Below are 12640 nucleotides of genomic sequence, written 5' to 3' on the forward strand. Positions count from 1 at the left end.
CGATAAATAAGACCCTTACCAAGAACACCTTTTAGATATCGTAACACACGGCAAGCAGCATCCTAGTGGATTTTCTTTGGATGTTGCATAAACTGACTAATAACTCCAACGACAAAGAATATAACTGGGCGAGTGATAGTAAGATAAATGAGTTTCCCAACCAATCTTCTATACCGATGAGCATCTAAAAAATCCTCACTCTCAATGGACCCAAGCTTTTGATGGGGATCTATGGGAGTATATGCTGGTTTGGAAGCAAGCATTCCCATGTCAGTCAAAAGGTCAAAGACATATTTCCTTTGAGATAAGCTAACGTCTTTTTTGCTTCGCAAAACTTCAATACCAAGAAAATACCTGAGAACACCCAAGTCTTTCATCTGAAAATGCTGATGAAGATATGATATAACTTGAGCAATACCAAAGACATCATTACCCGATATAATAATATCATCCACATAGACTACCATCACCACCACCTTTGAACTCTGACGACGAACAAAAATAAATGCTCAGAATAATACTATAAGAATGGAATCTGAGTGATAGTGGAGCTGAAGTTATCATAATGCTCTTGGAGATTGTTTCAACCCATAAATTGCCTTACGAAGCTTGCAAACTTTGGTAGAATTCTCCCCCTGAGCAACATACCTTGGAGGTTGCTCCATATAAACCTCCTCTTGAAGATCACCATAGAGAAAAGCATTTTTGATATCCATTTGATATAAGGGCCAATCGAAATTAACAACCAGAGAAATAAGAATACAAATTGAATTCAGGCGTGCAACCGACGAGAAAGTCTCAAAGTAATCTACACCATAAGCTTGAGTATAACCTTTAGCCACCAATCGGGCCTTTAGGTGCTCGATAGAATCATCTGGATTGTTTTTGATAGTATAACCTGTTGACATAATAAGATCCTTCCCAGTAGGTAATGAAACCATAGTCCAAGTATTTCTAGATAATAAAGCATCCATCTCGATATCCATGGCAGCCTTCCAATCAGGGTGAAAAAATGCCTCATGGTGGGTTTTAGGCACAAAGTTAGTAGATAAAGCAGAAGCAAATGGGGATAGTGGGATGAAAGATGAGAAATGGAAACATATTGTTCAATAGGATAAATAGTTAAGGATTTGTGAGACTTGTGAGTACAAGAGCGAGTACCTTTACAGACAGTGACTGGTAAGTCGATGGAGCCCTCAGCATTAGAATTAGATTGAGTATTGGGAGGAGCAGTGTTTGTTGTAGTAGATGGCAAATCCGGAACACTAGGAACAAAATGTAATGGACTAGGTGTAGTGGTCGGGACAGTGGGGGCTAGTATAGTAGTAGTAGTGGATGGTAAGGGCGGTGGTCGACGGCGAAGGTGATAGACCTAAACCAGTAGAGGTGAGGGGATGGGAATGGTTACAAGTAATGGAGGACCTACAAGATCTTCATTGTTCACTGTGGACGGTATAGAAGAACAAAATAAGGAGGTTTTTTCGAAAAAGGTGACATTAGCACTAATAAACTGTTTATTAGGAAAACTGGATCAAAACATTTATACCCTTTCTGAGTTCGAGGGTACCTAAGAAAAATACATTTAATAGGCCAAGGAGATAGTTTGTCAATGTTAGGTTGAAGAATGTGAAAACAAGACATACGCAGCCAAAAACACGTGGTGGAGAGGTAAACAAGGAGCTATCTGGGTAAAGAATAGAAAAAGGAATTCCATTATTTAAAACAAAGGACGACATATGATTAATAAGGTAACAATCAGTAATGACAACATCACATCAAAAGCGTTTGGGTACATTCATATGGAGCATAATGGACCGAGCCACTACTAGTAAGTGTCTATTTTTACATGCGGCCACTCTATTTTGTTATGGAGTGTATGTGCAACTAGTGTGGTGAATAAGACCATGATTAGCAAAAATCAGACATCTCAGTTTGAATGTACTAAAGGGAATTATCAGACCCAAAAAAATTTTATGGATGAGCCAACCTGAAATTTTATTTCTTGATAAAATTTTTTGAATACAGTAAGAAATTGGGTCTGGTCCTTCAACAGATAAACCCAAGTGGAACAGGAATAATCGTCTACAAAACTAACAAAGTAAGAAAATCCTAACCTATTACGAACTCGACACGGACCCCAAATGTCAGAATGTACTAAAGAAAATAATGAAGAACTTTTAGGTGTAGTATGGGCAGGAAAAGAGGCACGGTAATGTTTGCCAAGTTCACAGGCTTCACATTCAAGATGAGATGTGGATCTGCAACTAGGAACCATTAATTGGAGTTTAGGTAGAGATGGGTGACCAAGATGTAGATGCCATTACATGATAGATGGTATGGTAGTAGATGTAGCAGCAGTTGAAGGTCCGGTGCCATCCAGGTAATATAGCCCATTGCGCTCAAGCCTTCCACCAATCATCTCCTTGTCTGAAGCTCCTGAAAAACACTATAAGAAGGATAGAAAGTTACCGAACAGTTAAGAGACTTAGTAAGTTGACTGATAGCTATAAGATTTAAAGGTAATTTTGGAACATGAAGAACAAACGAGAAGGTCATGGAGGATGTTGGAGAAACAGTTCCATGACTAGTTACCTGAGTCGAGGACCCATTAGCAAGGAGATAACATTGGAAAAGGTTTGAACGTGATTTATTGAAGAAAACAAACTTGACTTACCAGTCATGTGACATGAAGCACCTGAATCAATAAGCCATGAAGTAGAGGAAGGATAAAAAGCAGAGTTACCTTTATAAGCTAAGGTGGAGGCAGAGGTAGCTTCAAGTTGTTGAAGGCGTTTGACTAGCTGGTTGTAATCATTGCGAGACACAGAAGATGAACTACTAGAACTCTGATTCATATCCCTAGTAGGTTTCTCAGTAGTAGTCAGTCATGGCAGCATTGGCTAGTTCATTCGCCCACTCAGATTTTCCATGCTTGGCCCAAGTATCCACAGTATGATTCGGTTTGCCACAATAAAACACTGATTGGAAGACTTGTAAACAGTTTGAAGAGTTGTACCACGTCCACCAGTGCCATGGCCACAAGCTCTGAAATTGGCCACGACCATGTCCTCGTCCACGATTGGCAATAAAGGCTGAGTTGTCCTTGGGTGCATTATCAGGTTTGGATGGATTAGCCAGACGATTAATACGAGAAAAAACTTCATTGAGAGAAGGAACCTTCTCCCCTGTGAGTAACTAACTCTTCACAGACTGGTAGTCCAACTAGAACTTTTGCATCATAGAACTCAGCTCTTTGTTGTTTCAATTGGTCCAGATTGGTAGTTGTATCTGAAGTTCTTCAACTATGCCCTTGTAACTGGCCAAAAATTCACTCAAGGAGATATTCCTTTCTTGAGAGAAACTTTCACTCAAGTCATTCCAGACATCCTTAGCAAGTGAGTGAAAACACTATTCCATAACCATATCTTGATAATAAAATTTTCACGCATCCCCTCATCATAAGCTGTAATTGTAGTAGGATCCTTTAGATCACGATCAGGAGGATCATTGGTAATATATTTAAGTTTTCCTTTGGCATGAATGCAGGCTTGCACTGCCTGGGCCCATAAGAGATAATTTGAAACTCAGGAGAGTTTAATAGTAGTAATCTGAACTTGGACATTGTCCGTAGGTGGTTTAGGACCAGCCATAATGAAAACTGTGAACAATCACAAGTAGCAACAACAGTAATAATAAATCTAGGGTTTAAAGGACCCAAATCTCAATAGGATCAAATCCACCAGAACCAACAGCAACAATAGTAATAATTGGCTCTTGAATAGAACCAGATTAGGGTTTTAATAACCCAAAATTATCAGCATGTACCAATTTAGGGTTTGAGATCCCAACTCTTAACAAGGATTGAGTCTTCAAGGATCAGCAGCAGTCGTAGTGTCAATCGGTTCTTAAAGAGGACCAGCTTAGGGTTTAAAACAATCCAAAAACAATGGCAGCAGAAGCAGGAGGTAAAATTAGGGTTTGATAACCCAACTCCAAAAAGGAATAAGATGTAGGGCTTTCCAACCTCGAATATCAACAGAGCAGATGGACCGAGGGTTGCTGATGAAGTAAAAATCAAACCGCAAGGTCCCTTAACATGTACGAGATCGATTGGAGAAGAAAAACTTGATGTAGAAAACCCTAATAGGGTATCGCTGGTATAGTAGAACCAGAATACTTTAAAGAATCCACTGACTCTGCAGTCTTCAATGAGGATCCACTGGTATGGATTAGATACAAGGTAGTAATGATCTCCATTCGATCTTGGTAAGTAATAAGGTAGTAATGATCTTCAATCGATCTTGGTAAGTAATAAAACCCTAGTTTTCAATTGAAAACTGCATCTTGGGTTTAATCTGTAACAGTATGCAGCATAGGGTGCTGCACCCCTTTAAGAGAAGCTTGAGAAGACCTTCAGACCAGAATCTGATTCAACAACCAACTATCGGTTGTGCTCTGATACCATGTCACAAAATAAACACAATAGAACCAAGGCCGAGAGGGTGGAGAAGAGAAGAGAGAAGGGGACTGATTAGTTATGTTGGATCGAACTAGTCAGTCCCCTCTCACAAACCTTTATTTATATATGAATCCCAAGTACAACCAAAGATTCCTAATCCGACTAGGAATCATAGAAACAAAATTAGAAACACATTAGGAAACCAACTAAGGCTTGGACCAACACCTAATCATAAACATGAAGTGAGACACCTAGGAGCTAGGTATTTCGATTAGAAGAAGGAATATTCTAATCAAGATACTCTCTAATCCTAGGAGCTCAATACACATATACTTCAACACCTTCTACATTAAATGTTACTTGAGCTTAAGCCGAAAAAGAAAAAAGGAAAAGGAATTCATCAATACTTTCACTTTCACTTTCACTTTATCTGTCCAGTAAATTTAACTTTATTCTTTCACTTATCAATTAATTTACCTAGTCACAGCAGAATAACTTTTATCCATTTTAAAAGCCTCCAATCTGTCTGGTGTTTGTACTCCAGGTCAAAGAATTGGCTGAAAAGGCACTAGCAGGGAGGCTTGCACCTCATGAATTTCAGAGAGGAACCTTCAGGTGATTTCGTTGTATTGATTCAAAATTTCCTAGCTGTATCAATCACCTGTTTTGAAATAGATCCATTATAAAACCCCCCCAGGTACATTTTGCTCTCTCTCATGCATACCACACAGGCACACACACAAAGTTTACCTCACTATTCAAGTCGAGGGAACAGTGTCAAGGCTCAATTAGCTTACATCATCATAAAAAAAAACTGTCGCACATAGTACCAATTGAAATTTAGTAGAATCTGGCACTTGAAGCCACGGAGTTCATATTCATTGCAGTCAAATTGAAAGTTACTAAGATGTGCGTGTCCTCCATTCAGGAGACAACACCCCTGTCTCTATCCTATTGTAATGAAGGTTCTGGACCCCAGTTTACAAACTCGGAGTGATGGTTTCATCAAACCTTTCAATTGTAGTTCGGAAGATTTAAGTTGTCAATTCCTCTGTAGCAAGGTTCTAAAACTTGGGTTTCGACTAGGTTTCGACCAGCCAGAAACCAACTTCGTCTCGATTTCAACCATATCTAGGTCGAAACCTGGGACTTTCTCTAGGCTAACTCGAACCTTGGTTTCGAGGCCCAAAAGTTTTGTTTTTTTTTCCCTAATTCTTGTTGTGATGCCTATTTTTGACATTTTAAACCCAATCCATGCATTAGTTTCAGATAGAGAACACTAAAAATATTAAATGTGGTTTTGATCCAAGTTTGATACTGTATATTGTTCTTGGACATGGTATCGAATAAGGTTTGACCGGAACATAACTCCTTCAATATGAATGAGATTTAAGCAATCTTGGATTTGTTAGAAAGCTTTGTTTTGATAGCTTTCCAACAAGTCCAAAATTGTTTAAATCTGATTTATATTGAAGGAGTTATGTACCGGTGAAACTTAATTTGGCGTGTGCGAATGCTGTCAAAATCGCTCTGAATGAAAATATTTTTTTGGACATCAAAACAAATTAATATTTTACCACATTTTTTGTTTTTAGCAATGCTTTATCATATTAAAATTTAAGGATTTTTTCAAATTTGAGAAAAACCCCAGCATTAGAAAGTTGAAAATTACACTTACCGTCGAAAATCCAATTTTTGTTCTTGCACTGGGGGGTTGATTTTTTTTCCTTTCGGAATTTGATTTTTTAACTATGTTTATTGGATTCAAATAGGGGGGTATTTGCTTATTTATGAATAATATCTTAAGTAAATGAAATCATTTACTTAAATGATATCAAACATAACTAAGTGTATGTCCTGGTTTCTGGCATAAATACTTGTCTGCCCTAGTTTCAAGCCAAGTTTCCCCTAGTTTCGATGGGCATGTGTCGAAACCACCGAAATATGGTCGAAACCAGTCGAAACCATCAAAACCTGGTCGAATCCAGGGATTTTATAAAATCGCCCTTCAACTCGTCTCAAAAACCTGCGAAACCAAGTAAACTCGGTGGTTTCGACAGGTTTCGGTCGAGTTTTTCTTCCATGCTCTGTAGTACTTTGCCCCTCCCAGACCCTGCTGTAGCCAGAGCCTTATGCTCTGGAATGCTCTCTCCTACAATTAAACTAAGGTTGCTCCAGTTGCTCATGCTGTTTATTTTTTGTCCTTTCTTTTTGGTACTTTAGGCCTGCATACTGGCTGTGGGCAGAGGTAACATAGTTGTTGAACCTGTTGTCGGCAGTGATGGTATGTTCTACGTCCCATCTATGTCACATTAGCTATGATGTTTTTGACCTGATTATGTTAACTGCTTAAGTTACTATTTTTCCAGGAAAGGAGAAGCCTGCTATTGTCAACAAAATGAACGTAACAATGTCTGTTGATCATCGTGTTATTGATGGTAAAGTTGGAGGTATGTGCGAGTAAAATGTTACTGTTGATGCATACATTTACGCTGTTCTTCCCTAACAATTAGAGCTTTTAGGTGAAATGGTAGCGAACATGGTATCTAAGCAGGGAGCTCAAGTTTTCAACTCCTAGGAAGTGCATCGGAAGAGTTTTGACAACATTTCTTCTCCCTCGGTGCTGCGCAAAGGAAATGCTGCATGAGCTATACATTCAAGGACCATGGGATCTTGGTTTGCACGTGCAAGGGAGTGTTGATGCATACATTTATGCTGTGGATGTCAGACACAGATTCTTTGCCCCCCTTTGTCCTAAGAACCATGTAGAGCTCCACAATCAACATACTGTATCTATCTCCGCATCTGCCAGTTAGGGGTGTCAAAAGCTGGTCCCGATAGGAACGAACTGGTTAAAGCCTGAAACCAGACCAACCGATTACTAAACAGTCCGGTTCTAGGCCTAGGAAGATTATTATTCGGGCGTTCACAATGCTTGGTTGCAACCCAATCAGGACTGACTGACCAACATTGATAACCGACTGTTTATAGTCCATTTATAGCTTGATTAACTCATTTTATGGCCTGCTTACACCATTTAAGGACCGATTATGTTATACCCGCACCCCGGGAATATAATTAAATATTATTTCTTCCTCGTGACATGTAGATACCGCTGTCATGTATGCTGGTGACCTGTTCTCCTTGATGGTCAAACCCAGCTACAAAATTATTGACCATAGTACGGGCTTGCCTGTGGAGGAAAGATTCCTAAACCGACGGTGGGGGAAATTCGTTGACGGCGACTTTGTTGATTTTCCTCCAAGTACTAGTCCGGGAAGTGAAGAGTACCAGAGAGTGTACCCCGGAGCGTCGCCTCACTTGGACACCTCGTTCAGTGATGAGCTTGACACTGTCGTGGCGAGACTGTTCGGATCATGGGTGACAAACCATGACAAGGGAGATGTAAGTTCTAACCTTGAATTTAATTACTTACCCCTCCCTTTGGTGTCCTCAAAGTGCGGGTCAGGGTTTGAACCACCCAAGCTATTATGGTTGAATAGGGAATACTTCAATTGTGGGTCCCACTTATTTAAGGGAGCGTGTGATGGGCTTATAATCCCATGGTGGATGGACTCATCCCTAAGTGGGTTCTTTTCTATTTGAAACCTGAGGGCAGGCCCATTTAGTTAAGAGGACCATTTAACTTGAGGGCCTATTTGACTCTATTTGACCCAAAGATGGGTTAACCCATTCCTTTACCCTAAATAAGACCATGGGTTGATCCATTACCTCTTGACCCATTTGACTTAAAAGATCCAAGACTCATTTTTACAAATAAATCTAAAGGGGGAGAGAGCACTCATCCCTCATTACTTCTCCCATCCAACCTAAATCATGGAGGAAAGAAGAAAGGAGAATAAAAGAAGGAAAGAAGGAAGAAGTGAAGGAAGGAGAAGGGAGAAGGGCTTGGCTGAAGCTTGAACCACATCTCTTGGTGGCCAAATCGTGGAGCTCCTCTCATTGGTAAGGTAAGCCATTAGAATCTCCTCCCCCTCTTTGATCGATTTTGGGTTTTGGGGTTGAAAGCCATGGTGGAGAATCGGTCTAGGGTTTGTTTTGAGACCCAAAAATCGATGGAAACTCATGGCCTTGATTTTGTGGAGCTATTTGACTCCATTGGCTAACCTCAAAACTCCCAATCCCATCCCCATCAATAGACATAAGGTTTCTACCTTATTATGCCCTAAATGAGGTTCTCCTTGCTTTCCTTTATTGAATTAATGGGTTGCATAGGCCTAATGGGGTCTTAGGACCCTAATGTGCCAAGGAGAAAGCCTTCTTGGTGTTTCCCTTCCTCCAATCTACTTGGAAATGGAAGCCTTGGTGAAGAATCCTTTGATTTTGGAGTTTGGAAGCAGGTGGTTTTACCTGCTGTTTTAAGACCTACGAGAAACCACCCCTACAACCACCCTGAGACCATCTCTTAAGAAGCTCCTTGTTGAAGTCAGTTTTACCTGCGGTTTCACATTTGAGGTAAAACCACACGTAAAACCGCACCTAGAAAAACCCTTCCTGAGCCCCTGTTAAAGTCGGATTTACGTGCGGTTTCATGTTCTGAGAAAAACTACCCATAAAACCGCTCGTTCCCAGAACTACTGACATTTGACCTTGACCCACTGTTTTAACCATAACTTGGTCTACGCATATCGCATTGATATGATTCAACTTGCATTATAAACTAGACTCAAAGGGCTACAATTATTATAGAGGAACCTTGGACCCAATATGAGTGTGCGATCCTCGAAAATGGATTCAAACCTGGCTGATGTGTTTAGATAGTAACTTTAAAATTTAAGTTATATGTCGGAGACCTTGCCTACTTCGTGGCTATTGGAGTAGAACTTATTAGGGTTTAATGGGGGTTTAATTACAACCTAAGATGCCCCTAATTATACTAATTAATTGATCTATTATGGTGCCAAGATCTACCTTCGATACCCTTAAAATCCTTTTTCCTCATTGGTTTTGGGTTGGGAAACTTTGGAAATTAAGGTTGGACCTTGAGGTTCCACTTGGAACCTAAGGGGTAACCTTGGTTCAATGTTGGGCCTCATTAGTAAGGCTTTGCCTCTAAGTACAACCCTAAAACCCCTCCTTGCAACCTTATTGCTTAGTTTGGGTTGCATTACTTAAAACCCTAGAATGTGACCTTTGGGAGTTCAATCCCTTAAGTTCTCTACACCCAATGAATTTAATGATGTAACCAGGCCCTAGTGGACCCTAGGACACCCTTCCCTTGTCCTTGGGACTTAAAGATCCAAGTGGGACAAATTGGGTTAAAGAACACCTTCAAAACTGTATCATGTCTTGATCGAAAGCAAGGGCAGATGCAAGGCCCTGCCTACAACCGTGCTTGCATCCGTGCTACCCTAAAGGCCTGCAGGCTATGTAATTTATGGGGTTTTTCCTAAAGGACTTTCTCTCACCATTTCTAACACTCTTCTACACTATCCTAGGCTTCATTAATTGTGTGAGGAGAAGCACTTAGCGGTCATCGAACGACAAATCAAATCAACGGGACACGAACTATATTGTGAGTGGGGATTGGATCTTGTTTTATTTTGAGTGTTTCTATATTTAATTGTTATGCTTGATGCATTCATGTTATGTGATGCACTTCATGCATAATACATGTTTGCACTGTTTATCTATGAATGTGTTCATGTGTGTGATAATTGATGACTATGTATTACAAATGTGGTTGGAATTGTATGAGATGATACTGTGGTTTGTTTAATATCTTTCTTCATATATTATATTTGGCCTGTCATGTGCCGTGTCGTGCTGGTACCCGGGTACTAGATGCTATGGGACATCGATGCACCCGAAATACCTCTCGATACGATAGTTTTATAGAACATATTGCATATTTGATTTGATAATTGTGTTAAAGGGATACAGAAGGTAGATGTGTAAGTTCCTACGCCGTATCGCCTTATTGATAATCCAGCCCGGGGATCAAGGGTAAGTTCTGGTACCGTGGCTTGGGATTATCGAAGGCTTGCTGGGAGACCAATGGTGTGTTCTGGGATCGGCAGGCTTCCACTGACGTAGTTAGGGGTATATCGTTGGGGATCGAGGGTGTGTTCCGGTACCAGGGATACAATTTCATTACTCTACACAGCATAGCATCCATGCATACATTACATCTCATCATCATAATTAGGGATACGGAAGGCAGATGTGTAAGTTTCTACGCCGTATCACCTTACTGATAATCCAACCTGGGGATCAAGGGTAAGTTCTGGTACCGTGGTTGAGATTATCGGAGGCTTGCTGGGAGACCAATGGTGTGTTCTGGGACCGACAGGCTTCCACTGATGTAGTTAGGGGTATATTGTTGGGGATCGAGGGTGTGTTCCGGTACCAGGGATACAATTCCATTACTCTACACAGCATAGCATTCATGCATACATTACATCTCATCATAATCATCATCATTATTCATATTACATATCATATTGTTGTGTTTGTTGCATGACTGTAAATCAGATCTGATGTGTAAATCATCATTGGTGGTATGGGACGTCAAAGATTTTTGCTCATCAGGTTTGACTTGCAGTCTCATATTTATTGTGTGTGTGGATTCAATTTCCTGCTCATTGGGCTAGTGGAAGCTCACCCCTCGGGGAACCCTTTTTTTTAGAATATGATGCAGGTTGTACGGTACCGATGGATGATAAAGGACCTGGTAAAGGATGTGGATGCGAAAGATGGTCTACGACCGTTGATGTTTATCTTTTTCTTGTTACTTTTAAATATTACATTTCTTGATGTAGGTTTCTTTCCTTTCGTTGTACTTATCAAAGAATTTCAATTGTATTAACTTTTAAATTCAAGGATAATCCACTTTATGTATTTATTGTCATTGTAGTTATTCCCTAAATGAGGATCAACAGTCTTTATTATAAGTCTACCGCTATTCTGATAATTGATCTGATTCTCATTTATGACTGTGAGGTAAGCCACTGCGTCCATGATCCTGGAGGCGGTTTAGGATGTTGGTAAGCATCCTAGTCATACCATTTTTATTATATTTTATCCCTTGTCGGGATGGGGGTGTGACAAATTATACCCTGATTAGCCTGATTATGGATCGATAACTGACTGATTGAATATAAATGTGTCCATGCCTAGCTTAAGGCCCGGCCCGATTGACTAATGATGTGGGATCTTAAATTGGTCAGGATTGATTTGGACCAAACGATTGACTCCCCTACTAGCCATCATGTTTAGCCATCTGATTTTGCTGATTCTTCCCTCTAGTGTTTGGAAATGATGCTTGTATGGTCATGGAAACTGAAATTTCTATTCCTGGTCTGCCTCAATCCTAGTCACCGGATGAATTCAAATGACCTAACCCATCATGCAAACTGCCAAGGGTGCTGGCTTCTTGTTAGATAGCTGGGAGGGAAGGGTCACCCTTTTTGACATATTTAACCTAGTAAACTTGATGTTACTTTGTGTGCAGGAGCATTCCTTTCAGCGTTATGCTCAAACTTCAGTGATATCCGAAGACTATTCTTATAATGACATGAGTAGACTCCTTGAGTAAACGGATCGGATTCCCAAGAAAGACAACCCACATAGAGAGACATTTATCCAAGACTGAGTTGTAGTTAGAGTTGTTTCAGAGTCAAGTTTCTTCCATTTAGTGAGAAATTCAAGGCTTCTTCCTATTTTCTTTTTCCATTTCTCCTATTTACAAGATCATGTTTGAGCTAGTGTTGAGTTGAAAAGAGAAATAAGTTTGAGAAAACAGAGTTTGGGAAAGGAAGGGGGGGGGGTTGGGTTTGCTTCTTTATGTTGTGGTTTACTGAAAAAGCATTGCAGCTTGTGTTGTTATGCTTTTCATGTGAAATATATATGGAATCGATCCTGTCAATTCTGAATCAAAATGGACGTAATCTTCTAATCAATCCACTTGGTCAAAATAAGTCATCAAACACATGATATGATCAACTGAATATGTAGATTGGATCAACAAAAAAAACTGGTAGGGAGGGGGGAGATGTCTACCAAATCCAAAAAAAGAAAAAAATCGCTCTCTAGATCTCCCACATCCAATGATTTTAGTTGATTTTGATAGATTGGGCGGTTTGGTTCGGGTTCGGTGTGAGTTTCGGAGAAATTGAACCAATAAGGACTATTTTGTTCGAATTGTGTTATTGGTTTCAA

The 12640-nt window shown here is 40.0% G+C and overlaps 1 long non-coding RNA gene across 1 annotated transcript; it reads left to right on the forward strand.

The window, feature by feature from the left end:
* The first annotated feature begins 6606 nt into the window (after positions 1-6606).
* LOC122656646 lies at positions 6607-12000 on the forward strand. The gene is made up of 3 exons (XR_006332133.1): positions 6607-6743; positions 6829-6909; positions 11934-12000. It is a non-coding gene; the product is annotated as an uncharacterized LOC122656646 (long non-coding RNA).
* The last annotated feature ends 640 nt before the right edge of the window (positions 12001-12640 follow it).

This window comes from Telopea speciosissima, chromosome 3 (assembly GCF_018873765.1).
Source record: "Telopea speciosissima isolate NSW1024214 ecotype Mountain lineage chromosome 3, Tspe_v1, whole genome shotgun sequence".
NCBI lineage: Eukaryota > Viridiplantae > Streptophyta > Magnoliopsida > Proteales > Proteaceae > Telopea > Telopea speciosissima.